Source organism: Arachis stenosperma, chromosome 5 (assembly GCF_014773155.1).
Source record: "Arachis stenosperma cultivar V10309 chromosome 5, arast.V10309.gnm1.PFL2, whole genome shotgun sequence".
Taxonomy (NCBI): domain Eukaryota; kingdom Viridiplantae; phylum Streptophyta; class Magnoliopsida; order Fabales; family Fabaceae; genus Arachis; species Arachis stenosperma.
The window spans coordinates 101636272-101652069 of record NC_080381.1 but is presented as its reverse complement, the minus strand read 5'-3'; the positions used below and the strand labels follow the sequence as shown (position 1 = coordinate 101652069).

General features: G+C 42.8%; 2 non-coding genes across 2 annotated transcripts; one reads left to right on the top strand and one right to left on the bottom strand.

Moving 5' to 3' along the window:
• Window positions 1–5110: 5110 nt before the first annotated feature.
• On the bottom strand, window positions 5111–5218 carry LOC130984121 (small nucleolar RNA R71). Its single transcript, XR_009088074.1, has one exon. It is a non-coding gene; the product is annotated as a small nucleolar RNA R71 (small nucleolar RNA).
• Window positions 5219–14543: 9325 nt separating this feature from the next.
• LOC130984184 (5.8S ribosomal RNA) lies at window positions 14544–14699 on the top strand. The gene has a single exon (XR_009088134.1). It is a non-coding gene; the product is annotated as a 5.8S ribosomal RNA (ribosomal RNA).
• The last annotated feature ends 1099 nt before the right edge of the window (window positions 14700–15798 follow it).

Sequence of the window (15798 nt, the reverse complement as noted above, 5' to 3'; positions counted from 1 at the left end):
CTTCATGCCCAGGAAATTGTCCTGCACGTTGCCAACGTGCATTTGGCCTGGAGTTAGTGCCAATAACGCCAAGCCAATGGGCCAGAATCATGATGAATGAACCCTTCCTTTCCAAGCCTAGCAACACCTCCAATTGAGCCAAGAATTCAACAATGAGAAAGCCCACATTGCTAACCCAAATTGAAGATCTCTGAAGAGTTTTAGAGTAGTATAAATAGAAGAGATTGATGTACTTGTAGAGGACTTTTTACACTTTTACACTTTAGACTTTGGAATACTTTCTAACACTTAGAATTTTTAGACTCTTTAGCACTTTTGAGAACTCTTGTGGTACTTCCGGGAGGATACCCGGAGAGCATTTTTCTTTGATTCTTATTGGAATTTTTCTTCTTCAATTTCAAGTTCTAAGCATTTCATTCTTCTTCTTCTTCTTCTTCCTTTACATTTAGTTTAATTCTTGTTGATGGCAATTGTTGTTGAAATTGGAGCAATGACTCACTAAACCCCACTTTCATTAGGGGGAGGAGCTCTGTTTGTTGGAATGGATTGATGAACCCATCTTTCCTCCTCAATTCTAGTGGTTGATTTAAAGAGGGAACTCTTGATCTTCACAGATTCAACCACCATCGAGAGAGGGGTTAATCTATATGAATTATGTGGTGAGTTTGAGGAATGAGCCACATAATTCAGTTTAGAGTTCATCCTTTCATGATTTCTTTAATCAATATACCTTGGTTAGTATGTGAGATGTAACTCTCCTTGGTTGAGATTATAGAAATTGTGTGGCTGGATAATATATGAGCTTCATCTCTTCTCATGAACAATTAGATCACGAGAGTGGCAATTGGTTATGTTGAGAGAGATTGAATCACCAAGAGATTGGGGTTCAATCACCCACTTGCCATAGATCTATACCCTTGATTGAGAAGGATTTTGACTAACATCAATTCATGAAAACTAACATCTCTGATCCCTAATGATCCTCTCTATCATTAATTCTCATCTCTCTTGTTCTTAGTGTTTGAAAACCCATTGCCCAACTCCCTTCTACATTCTGTCAATTTACTATTCTTGTTATTACATTCTGTTCCTTTAATTCTTGTCATTTACTCTTATGCTCTTTAAATTTCTGCAACCTTTAATTCCTTGCAATTTATCTTTGATGTCATTTAAGTTCCCTGCACTTTAAGTTTCCGTCATTTACTTTCATTTTATTTCTCTATTCTAGTTCTTTACATTTTGTGTCATTTACATTCTTGCAATTATGTTCAAAAATCAAAATGCTCATGAAATCAAAACTATGTTTGCTTGACTAAATTTACCATTTAACTAAAGTTGCTTAATCTACCAATCCTCGTGGGATCGACCTCACTCTTTGTGAGTTTTATTACTTGATACGACCCGGTATACTTGCCGGTAAATACGTGAAATTAATTTTTTACGTATCACTTTGCCCAAGATTTGATGGCCCAAACCGGCGTTCAAAATCACCTCAAGGAATCCCAGCGTTAAACGCTGGAACTGGCACCCAAATGGGAGTTAAACGCCCAAACTGGCACCAAAGCTGGCGTTTAACTCCAAGAAGAGTCTCTACACGAAATTGCTTCATTGCTCAGCCCAAGCACACACCAAGTGGGCCCGGAAGAGGATTTTTATGTCATTTACTCATTTCTGTACACCCTAGGCTACTAGTTTCTTATAAGTAGGACCTTTTACTATTGTATAGAAATCTTTTGATCACTTTTAGATCTCTAGATCATCTTTGGACATTTTAGTTCTTAGATCATTGGGAGGCTGGCCATTCGGCCATGCCTAGACCTTATGCTTATGTGTTTTCAACGGTGGAGTTTCTACACACCATAGATTAAGGTGTGGAGCTCTGCTGTACCTCGAGTATTAATGCAATTACTATTGTTCTTTCATTCAAATTCCGCTTGTTCTTTATCCAAGATATCACTTGTTCTTCAACATGATGAAGGTGATGATTGACGCCCATCACCATTCTCACTCATGAACAAAGTGACTGACAACCACTCTTGTTCTACAAGCATTTGAGGCTCGGTGAATATCTCTTGGATTCCTGATTGCACGATGCATGGTTGATCGCCTGACAACCGAGTGCTCGCCTGACAAACGAGCCAACCATTCCGTGAGATCAGAGTCTTCGTGGTATAGGCAAGAACTGATGGCAGCATTCAAGAGAATCCGGAAGGTCTAACCTTGTCTGTGGTATTCTGAGTAGGATTCAATGATTGAATGACTGTGACGTGCTTCAAACCTGTAACCTACTGGGCGTTAGTGACAGACGCAAAAGAGTTATTCTATTCCGGTAGGGGAGGGAACCACACCGGTGATTGGCAGCACTGTGACAGAGTGTGTGCATTAGCTTTCACTGCGAGGATGGGAGGTAGCTGCTGACAACAGTGAGACCCTATACGAGCTTGCCATGGAAAGGAGTAAGAAGGGTTGGATGAAGACAGTAGGAAAGCAGAGAGACGGAAGGGAAGGCATCTTCATGCGCTTATCTGAAGTTCCTACCAATGAATTACATAAGTATCACTATCTTTATCTTTTATGTTATTTTCGTTCATCACCATATATATCTGAGTTTGCCTGACTAAGATTTACAAGATGACCATAGCTTGCTTCAATACTAACAATCTCCGTGGGATCGACCCTTACTCACGTAAGGTTTATTACTTGGACGACCCAGTGCACTTGCTGGTTAGTTGTGCGAAGTTGTGTAATGCCATGGTATTGGGCTACCACGTTTTTTGGAGCCATTACCAGGGATTATGAGAGTTGTGAAAAAGTATAGTTCACAATTTCGCGCACCAAGTTTTTGGCGCCGTTGCCGGGGATTGTTCTAGTTTTGAGCAAGCCTTTGGTAACATCAGTGCCAAGATCCGGCAACAACATCAAATTTTTGGTGTTATTGCCCGGGATTGTTCAGGCTGGACAACTGACGGTTCATCTTGTTGCTTAGATTAGGTATTTTTTTTCGAAATTCTTGAAGATGAATTCTAGAGTTTCATGATGATTTGTTGAAATCTGGCTGGCTGAGAAGCCATGTCTAATCTGATTGGACCGAGGTTTCAACTTATCACCACAAGAGCTTGTTGATTTCATATCAATCTTGCTTTTGGAGCAGTGATTTGCTAAGGCTTGGCTGACCTTTGGTCATGTCTAGTGTTTTGGACCGAAGCTTTCTTTGGAAGCTTGGCTGGCTGTGAAGCCATGTCTAATTCCTGGACCGGAGTCTTAGACTAGCATTGCACTGATTCCTGGAATTCTCATTAAGAATTTTGATACCTTCTTTTTCCACTTAATTTTCGAAAAACACAAAAAAATTAAAAAATTAAAAAATCATAAAATTCAAAAATATTTCTTGTTTGAGTCTAGTGTCTCATCCGAAGTTTGGTGTCAATTGCATGCATTCATATGTCTTAGTGATCTTCAAGATGTTCTTGATGATTCACTTGCTCTGATCTTTGAATTCTATTGACTTGAGTATTTTGTGTGTCTCATATGCATTTTCAGTTCATTAGTGTCAGTAGTATACAAACTGCTAAGTTTGGTGTCTTGCATGCATTGTTATTTGATTCTTGTTGCATTTTAATTATTAAAAGTCCAAAAATATTTTTAATTTGTGTATTTTCAAGTCAATGATACAAGGGATTGAAAATTCAGAACACACTGCAGAGGAATTATACAGAAAAAGCTGAGCATTCAAAAATGCCCAGTGAAGAAGGCAGACTGGCGTTTAAACGCCAGCCAGGGCACCTGGTTGGGCGTTTAACGCCCAAAGAGGTAGCATTTTGGGCGTTAAACGCCAGAATGTATACCATTCTGGGCGTTTAACGCCAGGATGGTGCTAGGGGGAAGATTTTGTTTTCAAATCAATTTTTTTTCAAGTTTTTCAAAATCAAATCTTTTTCAAATCAAATCTTTTCACTCAAATATTTTCAAAATTAATTTCTTTCCTTTCAAAGATACTTACTAACAATTAATGATTTGATTGAACATTTTTTGCCTTTTCTGTTAAGGAAGGTTTTATGTTTGAATCATATCTTTTCTTGTTAGGCAAGTCACTAATTTTCCAAATCAAATCTTTTAAAATAATTTTCAAAACATATCTTTTAAAATGGTTTTCAAATCATATCTTCTCAATCACATCTTTTTAAGACAATAACCTTTCAATCATATTTTTTTATCATATCTTTTCAAATTAGTTTTCAATCAAATCTTTTTAGTTTCTAATTTCAAAATCTTTTTCAAAAATCACTTGATTTCTTTTCCACTTTCAATTTTCGAAAATCAATTAAGTGTTTTTCAAAATGTTTTCAAAATCTTTTGATTGAATTTTCGAAAATTCTCTTCCCTCCTTCTCACATCCTTCTATTTATGGACTAACATTATCCCTTAATGCAAAATTCGAACTCCATTCCCTCTGATAAGTTCGAATTTTCCCACTCCTGTCTTCTACTCTTCTTTTCCTCTGACACCTAAAGGAATCTCTATACTGTGACATAGAGGATTCCACATCTTCTTGTTCCCTTCTCTTTCTTATGAGCAGGAGCAAAGACAAAGGCATTCTTGTTGAGGCTGATCCTGAACCTGAAAGGACCTTGAAGAGAAAGCTAAGAGAAGCCAAAGCACAACTCTCTTTAGAGCACCTGACCGAATTCTTCAAGGAAGAAGAACACATGGCAGCCGAAAACAACAACAATGCAAACAATGCAAGGAAGGTGTGGGTGACTTTACTGCACCTACTCCTGATTTTTATGGGAGAAGCATCTCTATCCCTGCCATTGGAGCAAACAACTTTGAGCTTAAGCCTCAATTAGTTTCTCTAATGCAACAGAATTGCAAGTTCCATGGACTTCCAATGGAAGATCCTCATCAGTTTTTAGCTGAATTCTTGCAAATCTGTGACACAGTCAAGACTAATGGGGTAGACCCTGAAGTCTATAGACTGATGCTATTCCCTTTTGCTGTAAGAGACAGAGCTAGAATATGGTTGGATTCTCAACCTAAAGAAAGCCTGGACTCTTGGGAAAAGCTAGTCAATGCCTTCTTGGCAAAGTTCTTTCCACCACAAAGATGGAGTAAGCTTAGAGTGGAAGTCCAAACCTTCAGACAGAAGGATGGAGAATCCCTCTATGAAGCTTGGGAAAGATACAAACAATTAATCAGAAGATGTCCTTCAGACATGCTTTCTGAATGGAGCATCATAGGTATTTTCTATGATGGTCTCTCTGAACTATCTAAGATGTCCTTGGATAGCTCTGCTGGAGGATCTCTTCATCTGAAGAAGACGCCTGCAGAAGCTCAAGAATTGATTGAAATGGTTGCAAATAACCAATTCATGTACACTTCTGAAAGGAATCCTGTGAACAATGGGACTAGTCAGAAGAAAGGAGTTCTTGAGATTGACACTCTGAATGCCATATTGGCTCAGAACAAGATAGTGACTCAACAAGTCAATTTGATTTCTCAAAGTCTGTCTGGAATGCAAAATGCACCAAACAGTACTAAGGAAGCTTCATCTGAGGAAGAAGCTTATGATCCTGAGAACCCTTCAATGGAAGAGGTGAATTACCTAGGAGAGCCCTATGGTAACACCTATAATTCTTCATGGAGAAATCACCCAAATCTCTCATGGAAGAATCAAGAGAGACCTCAACAAGGTTTTAATAATAATGGTGGAAGAAACAGGTTTAACAATGGCAAACCTTTTCCATCATCTTCTCAGCAACAGACAGAGAATCCTAAGCAGAACCCCTCTGACTTAGCAACCATGGTCTTTGATCTAATTAAAACCACTCAAAGTTTCATGAATGAAACAAGGTCCTCCATTAGAAATTTGGAGGCACAAGTGGGACAGCTGAGCAAGAAAGTTACTGAACCCCCTCCAAGTACTCTTCCAAGCAACACAGAAGAAAATCCAAAAGGAGAGTGCAAAGCCATCAATATGGCCGAATTTGGAGAGGAAGGGGAGGAAGTGAACGCCACTGAGGAAGACCTCAATGGGCGTGCACTAGCCTCCAATGAGTTCCCTAATAAGGAACCTTGGGAATCTGAGGCTCAAAATGAGACCATAGAGATTCCCTTGGACTTACTTCTGCCTTTCATGAGCTCTGATGAGTATTCTTCCTCTGAAGAGGATGAGTATGTTACTGAAGAGCAAGTTGCTAAATACCTTGGAGCAATCATGAAACTAAATGACAAGTTATTTGGAAATGAGACTTGGGAGGATGAACCTCCCTTGCTCACCAAAGAACTGGATGACTTGTCTAGGCAGAAATTGCCTCAAAAGAGGTAGGATCCTGGGAAGTTTTCTATACCTTGTACCATAGGCACCATGACCTTCAAGAAGGCCTTGTGTGACTTAGGGTCAAGTGTGAACCTCATGCCCCTCTCTGTAATGGAGAAATTAGGGATCTTTGAGGTGCAAACTGCAAAAATCTCACTAGAGATGGCAGACAATTCAAGAAAACAAGCTCATGGACTTGTAGAGAATGTTTTGGTGAAGATTGAAGACCATTACATCCCTACTGATTTCATAGTCCTAGAGACTGGGAAGTGCATGGATGAATCCATCATCCTTGGCAGACCCTTCCTAGCCACAGCAAAGGCTATGATTGATGTTGATAGAGGAGAGTTGATCATTCAAGTGAATGAAGAATCCTTGGTGTTTAAGGCCCAAGGACATCCCTCTATCATCATGGAGAGGAAGCATGAAGAGCTTCTCTCAAAACAGAGCCAAGCAGAGCCCCCACAGTCAAACTCTAAGTTTGGTGTTGGGAGGCCACAACCAAACTCTAAGTTTGTTGTTGAACCCCCACATTCAAACTCTAAGTTTGGTGCTGGGAGGTCCCAACACGGTTCTGAGCATTTCTGAGGCTCCATGAGAGCCCTCTGTCAAGCTAATGACATTAAAGAAGCGCTTGTTGGGAGGCAACCCAATGTTTTATAATTAATTATTTTCTTTTGTTATTTTATCTTTTTTGTAGGTTGATGATCATAAGAAGCCACAAAAACAATGAAAAAAGCAAAAACAGAATGAAAAACAGGAAGAAAAACAGCACACCCTGGAGGAGAAGAAACTGGCGTTCAAACGCCAGTAATGCTAGCTGATGGGCGTTTAACGCCCAGTCTGGCACCATTCTGGGCGTTTAACGCCAGAAAGGGGCACCAGACTGGCGTTAAACGCCAGTAAAGGGCAACAACCTGGCGTTAAACGCCAGGAATGGGCACCAGCCCGGCGTTTAACGCCAGAAATGGCTCAAAACGTGATTTTGAGCAACATTTAGTGCAGGGATGACTTTTCCTTGACACTACAGGATCTGTGGACCCCACAGGACCCTACCATCACTCTCTCTCTTCTTCCCCCAATCACCAATCACCTCAACACCTCTTCCCCAAAAACCCCTCACCTATCAAATTCCATCTTTCTCTTCACCACTCACATCCATCCTTCATAAAACCCCACCAACCTCACCCTTCAAATTCAAACCACTTCCCCTCCCAAACCCACCCATAATGGCCGAACCTTTACCCCCCTCTCTCCTATAAATACCCTTCTTCAACTCTTCATTTTCACACAACCTAAACCCCCTTTCTTACCCTTCTTGGCCGAACACACTACCATCTCCCTTCTTCCTCATTTCTTCTTCTTCTACTCTCTTCTTTCTTCTTTTGCTCGAGGACGAGCAAACATTTTAAGTTTGGTGTGGTAAAAGCATTGCTTTTTGTTTTTCCATAACCATTTATGGCATCCAAGGCCGGAGAAACCTCTAAAAAGAGGAAAGGGAAGGCAAAAGCTTCCACCTCCGAGTCATGGGAGATGGATAGATTCCTCTCAAGGGTGCATCAAGACCACTTCTATGAAGTTGTGGCCTTGAAGAAGGTGATCTCCGAGGTCCCCTTTTCACTCAAAAAGGGTGAATATCCGGAGATCCGCCATGAGATCCCTGAGATTCCTCAAGGGATGAATTTTCCTCCACAAGACTATTGGGAGCAACTGAACACCTCCCTAGGAGAATTAAGTTCCAACATGGGACAACTAAGGGTGGAGCACCAAGAACACTCCATCATCCTCCATGAAATTAGAGAAGATCAAAGAATCATGAGAGAGGAGCAACAAAGACAAGGAAGAGACATTGAGGAGCTCAAGCACTCCATAGGATCTTCAAGAGAAAGAAAGAGCCGCCATCACTAAGGTGGACCCGTTCGTTAATCTCCTTGTTCTTTATTCTTCTGTTTTTCGAATTTTAGTGCTTTATGTTTATCCATGTTTGTGTCTTATGATCATTAGTGTCTTAGTGTCTATGCCTTAAAGTTATGAATGTCCTATGAATCCATCACCTTTCTTCAATAAAAACGTGCCTAATTGATAAAAGAAAGAATTGCATGAATTTTGAATTTTATAATAGTTTAATTATTTTGATGTGGTGGCAATATTGTTGTTCTCTGAATGTATGCTTAAACAGTGCATATGTCTTTTGAATTTGTGGTTCATGGATGTTGGCTCTTGAAAGAATGATGAAAAAGGAGACATGTTACTGAGGATCTGAAAAATCAATAAAATAATTCTTGAAGCAAGAAAAAGCATTTCAAAAAAAAAAACGAAAAAAAAAGAGAGAAAGGAATAAGAGTTGTGATCCAAGGCAATAAGAGTGTGCTTAAGAACCCTGGACACCTCTAATTGGGGACTTTAGCAAAGCTGAGTCACAATCTGAAAAGGTTCACCCAATTATGTGTCTGTGGCATGTATGTATCCGGTGGTAATACTGGAAGACAGAGTGCTTTGGGCCACAGCCAAGACTCAATAAATAGCTATGTTCAAGAATCATCATACTTTACTAAGAGAATCATTAACACTATCTGGATTCTAAGTTCCTAAAGAAGCCAACCATTCTGGATTTCAAAGGATAGAGTGAGATGCCAAAACTGTTCGGAGGCAAAAAGTTAAAAGCCCCGCTCATCTGATTAATACTGATCTTCACAGATGTTTTTGGAATTCATTGCATATTCTCTTCTTTTTATCTTATTTGATTTTCAGTTGCTTGAGGACAAGCAACAATTTAAGTTTGGTGTTGTGATGAGCGGATAATTTGTATACTTTTTGGCATTGTTTTTAGTATGTTTTTGATATGATATAGTTAGTTTTTAGTATATTTTTATTAGTTTTTAATTAAAATTCACTTTTCTAGACTTTACTATGAGTTTGTGTGTTTTTCTGTGATTTCAGGTATTTTCTGGCTGAAATTGAGGGACCTGAGCAAAAATCTGATCCTGAGACCAAAAGGACTGCAGATGCTGTTGGATTCTGACCTCCCTGCATTCGAAGCGGATTTTCTGGAGCTACAGAAGCCCAATTGGCGCGCTCTCAACGGCGTTGGAAAGTAGACATCCTGGGCTTTCCAGCAATATATAATAGTCCATACTTTGCCCAAGATTTGATGGCCCAAACCGGCGTTCAAAGTCACCTCAAGGAATCCCAGCGTTAAACGCTGGAACTGGCACCCAAATGGGAGTTAAACGCCCAAACTGGCACCAAAGCTGGCGTTTAACTCCAAGAAGAGTCTCTACACGAAATTGCTTCATTGCTCAGCCCAAGCACACACCAAGTGGGCCCGGAAAAGGATTTTTATGTCATTTACTCATTTCTGTACACCCTAGGCTACTAGTTTCTTATAAGTAGGACCTTTTACTATTGTATAGAAATCTTTTGATCACTTTTAGATCTCTAGATCATCTTTGGACATTTTAGTTCTTAGATCATTGGGAGGCTGGCCATTCGGCCATGCCTAGACCTTATGCTTATGTGTTTTCAACGGTGGAGTTTCTACACACCATAGATTAAGGTGTGGAGCTCTGCTGTACCTCGAGTATTAATGCAATTACTATTGTTCTTTCATTCAAATTCCGCTTGTTCTTTATCCAAGATATCACTTGTTCTTCAACATGATGAAGGTGATGATTGACGCCCATCACCATTCTCACTCATGAACAAAGTGACTGACAACCACTCTTGTTCTACAAGCATTTGAGGCTCGGTGAATATCTCTTGGATTCCTGATTGCACGATGCATGGTTGATCGCCTGACAACCGAGTGCTCGCCTGACAAACGAGCCAACCATTCCGTGAGATCAGAGTCTTCGTGGTATAGGCAAGAACTGATGGCAGCATTCAAGAGAATCCGGAAGGTCTAACCTTGTCTGTGGTATTCTGAGTAGGATTCAATGATTGAATGACTGTGACGTGCTTCAAACCTGTAACCTACTGGGCGTTAGTGACAGACGCAAAAGAGTTATTCTATTCCGGTAGGGGAGGGAACCACACCGGTGATTGGCAGCACTGTGACAGAGTGTGTGCATTAGCTTTCACTGCGAGGATGGGAGGTAGCTGCTGACAACAGTGAGACCCTATACGAGCTTGCCATGGAAAGGAGTAAGAAGGGTTGGATGAAGACAGTAGGGAAGGGAAGCATCTTCAGGGAATCTGAAGTTCCTACCAATGAATTACATAAGTATCACTATCTTTATCTTTTATGTTATTTTCGTTCATCACCATATATATCTGAGTTTGCCTGACTAAGATTTACAAGATGACCATAGCTTGCTTCAATACTAACAATCTCCGTGGGATCGACCCTTACTCACGTAAGGTTTATTACTTGGACGACCCAGTGCACTTGCTGGTTAGTTGTGCGAAGTTGTGTAATGCCATGGTATTGGGCTACCACGTTTTTTGGAGCCATTACCAGGGATTATGAGAGTTGTGAAAAAGTATAGTTCACAATTTCGCGCACCACATACACAAACAAAACCAAAATCACAAGTGTGACACTCTAGAACTAGAGTGAAATTGGGGTTGGTGAAACAAAATATCAAACAGTTAGTGGGCTTAACAAAAACACAAAAAAAAAATTGCTTAATCTAAACCACCTTTCACTTAATCATTGTCAATCTTTCCAATCCCCGGCAACGGCGCCAAAAACTTGATACGTAAAAATTAGAATTTCACGTAATTACCGGCAAGTATACCGGGTCGTATCAAGTAGTAAAACTCACTTAGAGTGAGGTCGATCCCACGAGGATTAGTAGATTGAGCAACTTTAGTTAAATGGTAGATTTAGTAAAGCGAATGAGATTTTGATTTCATGAGCATTTAGATTTTTGAACATAATTGCAAGAATGTAAATGACACAAAATGTAAAGAACTAGAGGATAGAAATAAAGTGAAAGTAAATAACGGAAACTTAAATTGCAAGAAACTTAAATGACATCAAAGATAAATGGCAAGGAATTAAAGGTTGCAGAAATTTAAAGAACATAAGAGTAAATAACAAGAATTAAAGGAACAAAATGTAAATGACAAGAATAATAAATTGACAGAATGTAGAAGGGACTTGGGTTATGGGTAATCAAACAACTAGAAGCAAAAGAAATAAGAATTGATGGTAGAGAAAATCATTAGGGATCAGAGATGTTAGTTTTCATGAATTGATGTTAGTCAAAATCCTTCTCAATCAAGGGTATAGATCTATGGCAAGTGGGTGATTGAACCCCAATCTCTTGGTGATTCAATCTCTCTCAACATAACCAATTGCCACTCTCGTGATCTAATTGTTCATGAGAAGAGATGAAGCTCATATATTATCCAGCCACACAATTTCTATAATCTCAACCAAGGAGAGTTACATCTCACATACTAACCAAGGTATATTGATTAAAGAAATCATGAAAGGATGAACTCTAAACTGAATTATGTGGCTCATTCCTCAAACTCACCACATAATTCATATAGATTAACCCCTCTCTCGATGGTGGTTGAATCTGTGAAGATCAAGAGTTCCCTCTTTAAATCAACCACTAGAATTGAGGAGGAAAGATGGGTTCATCAATCCATTCCAACAAACAGAGCTCCTCCCCCTAATGAAAGTGGGGTTTAGTGAGTCATTGCTCCAATTTCAACAACAATTGCCATCAACAAGAATTAAACTAAATGTAAAGGGAGAAGAAGAAGAAGAATGAAATGCTTAGAACTTGAAATTGAAGAAGAAAAATTCCAATAAGAATCAAAGAAAAATGCTCTCCGGGTATCCTCCCGGAAGTACCACAAGAGTTCTCAAAAGTGCTAAAGAGTCTAAAAATTCTAAGTGTTAGAAAGTAAAAGTAAAAGTGTAAAAGTCCTCTACAAGTACAAACTCAATCTCTATTTATACTAGTTCCCAAAACTCTTTCAAAGATCTTGAATTGGGTTGGCAATATGGGCTTCCTCTTTGTTGAATTCTTGGCTCCATTGAAGAAGTTTTGGCCTTTGTGATGAATAGGGGAAGTAGAGCAAGTTGACACCAATTCTGGCCCATTGAGGGGCGTTGTTGGCAATAACTCAGGCCTTAGTGCACGTTGGCAACGTGGATGACAATTTCCTGGAAGTGAGTTTGAGACTTGGGCGTTGCTAGCCCAAGTTGTTGCAAACAACTTGCTTTTCCTCTTCTTGGCTCTACTTTCATGCTAAATGTAGCCCAGAATTTGAGTGTCAACCTTCTGCCTCAATATGGACTATTATACATCATTGGAAAGCTCTTGATGTCTATTTTTCAATGCCACTGGAATCACCTCATTTGGACTTTCCTAGCTCAAGTTATGTTTCCTCAAAGAAGGTAAGGTCAAACTGCCAAGTTGTTGCCAAAAACGCACCTTCAACCCCAAGTTGGCAACGTGCTCGTGCCTAGCCTCCCAAGGCAGGGGCTTGAGGCTGGCTTTGTTGCAAAACACGCCCCCTTAATGCACGTTGGCAACGTGCTCGATCCCACATCCAAGGCTCATCTCTAGCTCCCTTGAATTTCACTTCATGTTCTTGTTTTTAGGGTCTAAAGATGACTCTGGTTTGGCTTCAATTTTGTGCTCCACCATAGACTATTATATATGGTTGGAAAGCGCTGAATGTCAGCTTTCCAATGCAACTGGAAGCACTCAATTTGGATCTCTGTAGCTCAAGATATCTTCCATTGAAGAGGACATGGTCAGGCTGCCTTGTTGGAGTTGTTGTGAATAACGCCCATACATTTCAAGTTAGCAACGTGCACCATAATTTTCTGGCGTTGTTGTGAATAACTCCTTCTCTTTAGCACGTTGGCAACGTGCTCGAGCCCTTCTCAAGGCTCCATGCTTGCTTCCTGGCGTTGGCAACGTGCATGGCAAGGCCATTGGGCGTTGGCAACGTGTTTGGTGCGCTTGTGGGCGTTTGGAACTTGGTTGGCACGGTTGGTGGGCGTTTGGAACTTGGTTGGCACCAAGACTTGGTGCCTAGCCAAGCATTCTTGTGTGGCGTTGGCAACGCCATTCTTGAGTTGGCAACGCCAGCTCCTTTTCTTCCAGGGCTCCATTTGTTGCTTGGTTGTGTGGCGTTGGCAACGCCAGCTCCTTTTCTTCCAGGGCCAAGCTTGATTGTTTGGCGTTGTTAGCCTGCGTTGTCCTCAAAAACGCCCCTCATCTCTAGGCTGGCAACGTGCTCGAGGCTCCAAATTAGCTCCCCAAGATTGCTTGGGTGGACGTTGGCAACGTGGTTCTAGAGTTGGCAACGCCAGCTCTTCCTCCAGGGCCAAGTTCCTTGTGTGGGCGTTGGCAACGCCAGCTTATTCTTCAAGTTGGCAACGCCAACTTTGCTTCCAAGGCTGCCTGGCGTTATCCTCAACAACGCCCTCTATTCTCAAGTTGGCAACGCCAACTTTGGTTCTTGGTTGCCTGGCGTTGCCTTCAATAACGCAGCCCTCTTCCAAGTTGGCAACGCCAACTCCTTCTTGCCCAGCTTGCATCCTTCTTGCTTCCATGCTTCCTTGTTTCATCACCTATCATCAACAAAGGAAATAGCTTCAAAGTCTTACCAATTCATGCACAAATTCCATGAGATTCATTCATACTCATTCATGTATATATTCTTTAAGTCATTTGCATGAATTTGGCTAGAATCAACATGTTCCTTAGTATTCTCATGCATGGAAACAAAACTCATAAAAGGACTTGTTTATTTAGAGAAAATGAGTGAAATTAAGCTAAAACTAACTAAACTAACTAACTAAAATGGCAAATATGCGAATGCATCACGAGTCATCAGCTCGCGTTGACTACGTCCCTGCCCTTTGTACACACCGCCCGTCGCTCCTACCGATTGAATGGTCCGGTGAAGTGTTCGGATCGCGGCGACGTGGGCGGTTCGCTGCCGGCGACGTTGTGAGAAGTCCACTGAACCTTATCATTTAGAGGAAGGAGAAGTCGTAACAAGGTTTCCGTAGGTGAACCTGCGGAAGGATCATTGTCGATGCCGCACAAACCAGGATTGACGCGCGAACGAGTCCACAAAAACCCGAGGCGGGGAAGGGCCGGCCGTGCGCGGCCGGCGCCCCGTCTCAAACAAGAACAAAACCCCGGCGCGGAAAGCGCCAAGGAAGCCAAACGTTTCTGCTCTCCCCGCCGGCTCCGGAGACGGCATCCGGTGGGGGCGACGAGTGACCACAAGAGTTAAGAACGACTCTCGGCAACGGATATCTCGGCTCTTGCATCGATGAAGAACGTAGCGAAATGCGATACTTGGTGTGAATTGCAGAATCCCGTGAACCATCGAGTCTTTGAACGCAAGTTGCGCCCGAAGCCCTTAGGCTGAGGGCACGCCTGCCTGGGTGTCACCAAAAGGCGCCCCCCCGTCTCGCCCGTCCCAGGGCACGGGGAGGGGGCGAACGTTGGCCTCCCGGGAGCCCCTGGCTCGCGGTTGGTTCAAAGAGACGGGCTCTTGGTGGGGAGCGGCACCGCGGCAGATGGTGGTCGAGAACAACCCTCGTGGCCAGTCGCGCGCGCCTCTCCCCCGTTTCAAGGCACGGCGGCCCGCGGGCGACGTGGATCGTCCCGAGCGCGACCTCAGGTCAGGCGGGGCTACCCGCTGAGTTTAAGCATATCAATAAGCGGAGGAAAAGAAACTAACGAGGATTCCCCTAGTAACGGCGAGCGAACCGGGAAGAGCCCAGCATGAGAATCGGTCGCCCCTGGCGTCTGAATTGTAGTCTGGAGAAGCGTCCTCAGTGGCGGATCGGGCCCAAGTCCCCTGGAAGGGGGCGCCAGAGAGGGTGAGAGCCCCGTTGTGCCCGGACCCTGTCGCACCACGAGGCGCTGTCTGCGAGTCGGGTTGTTTGGGAATGCAGCCCTAATCGGGCGGTAAATTCCGTCCAAGGCTAAATACTGGCGTGAGACCGATAGCGAACAAGTACCGCGAGGGAAAGATGAAAAGGACTTTGAAAAGAGAGTCAAAGAGTGCTTCAAATTGTCGGGAGGGAAGCGGATGGGGGCCGGCGATGCGCCCCGGTCGGATGTGGAACGGTGACGCTGGTCCGCCAATCGACTCGGGGCGTCGACCGACGCGGATTGCGACGGTGGCCCAAGCCCGGGCCGTCGATAGGCCCGCGGATACGTCATCGTTGCGATTGTGGAAGGCAGCGCGCGCCCGCTGGCGTGCTTCGGCACCTGCGCGCTCCGGGCGTCGGCCTGTGGGCTCCCCATTCGGCCCGTCTTGAAACACGGACCAAGGAGTCTGACATGTTGGCCGTGTCCGTTGCAACGGAGGCAGGTCGCGTTGCAACGTTGGCTGGGGGCCGTTGCAACGGATGCTGGCGTGGTGCAACGGATGCTGGGGTCCGTTGCAACGGAGGCAGGGCGGGTTGCAACGTTGGCCGTGGCCGTTGCAACGGAGGCAGGTCGCGTTGCAACGTTGGCTGGGGGCCGTTGCAACGGATG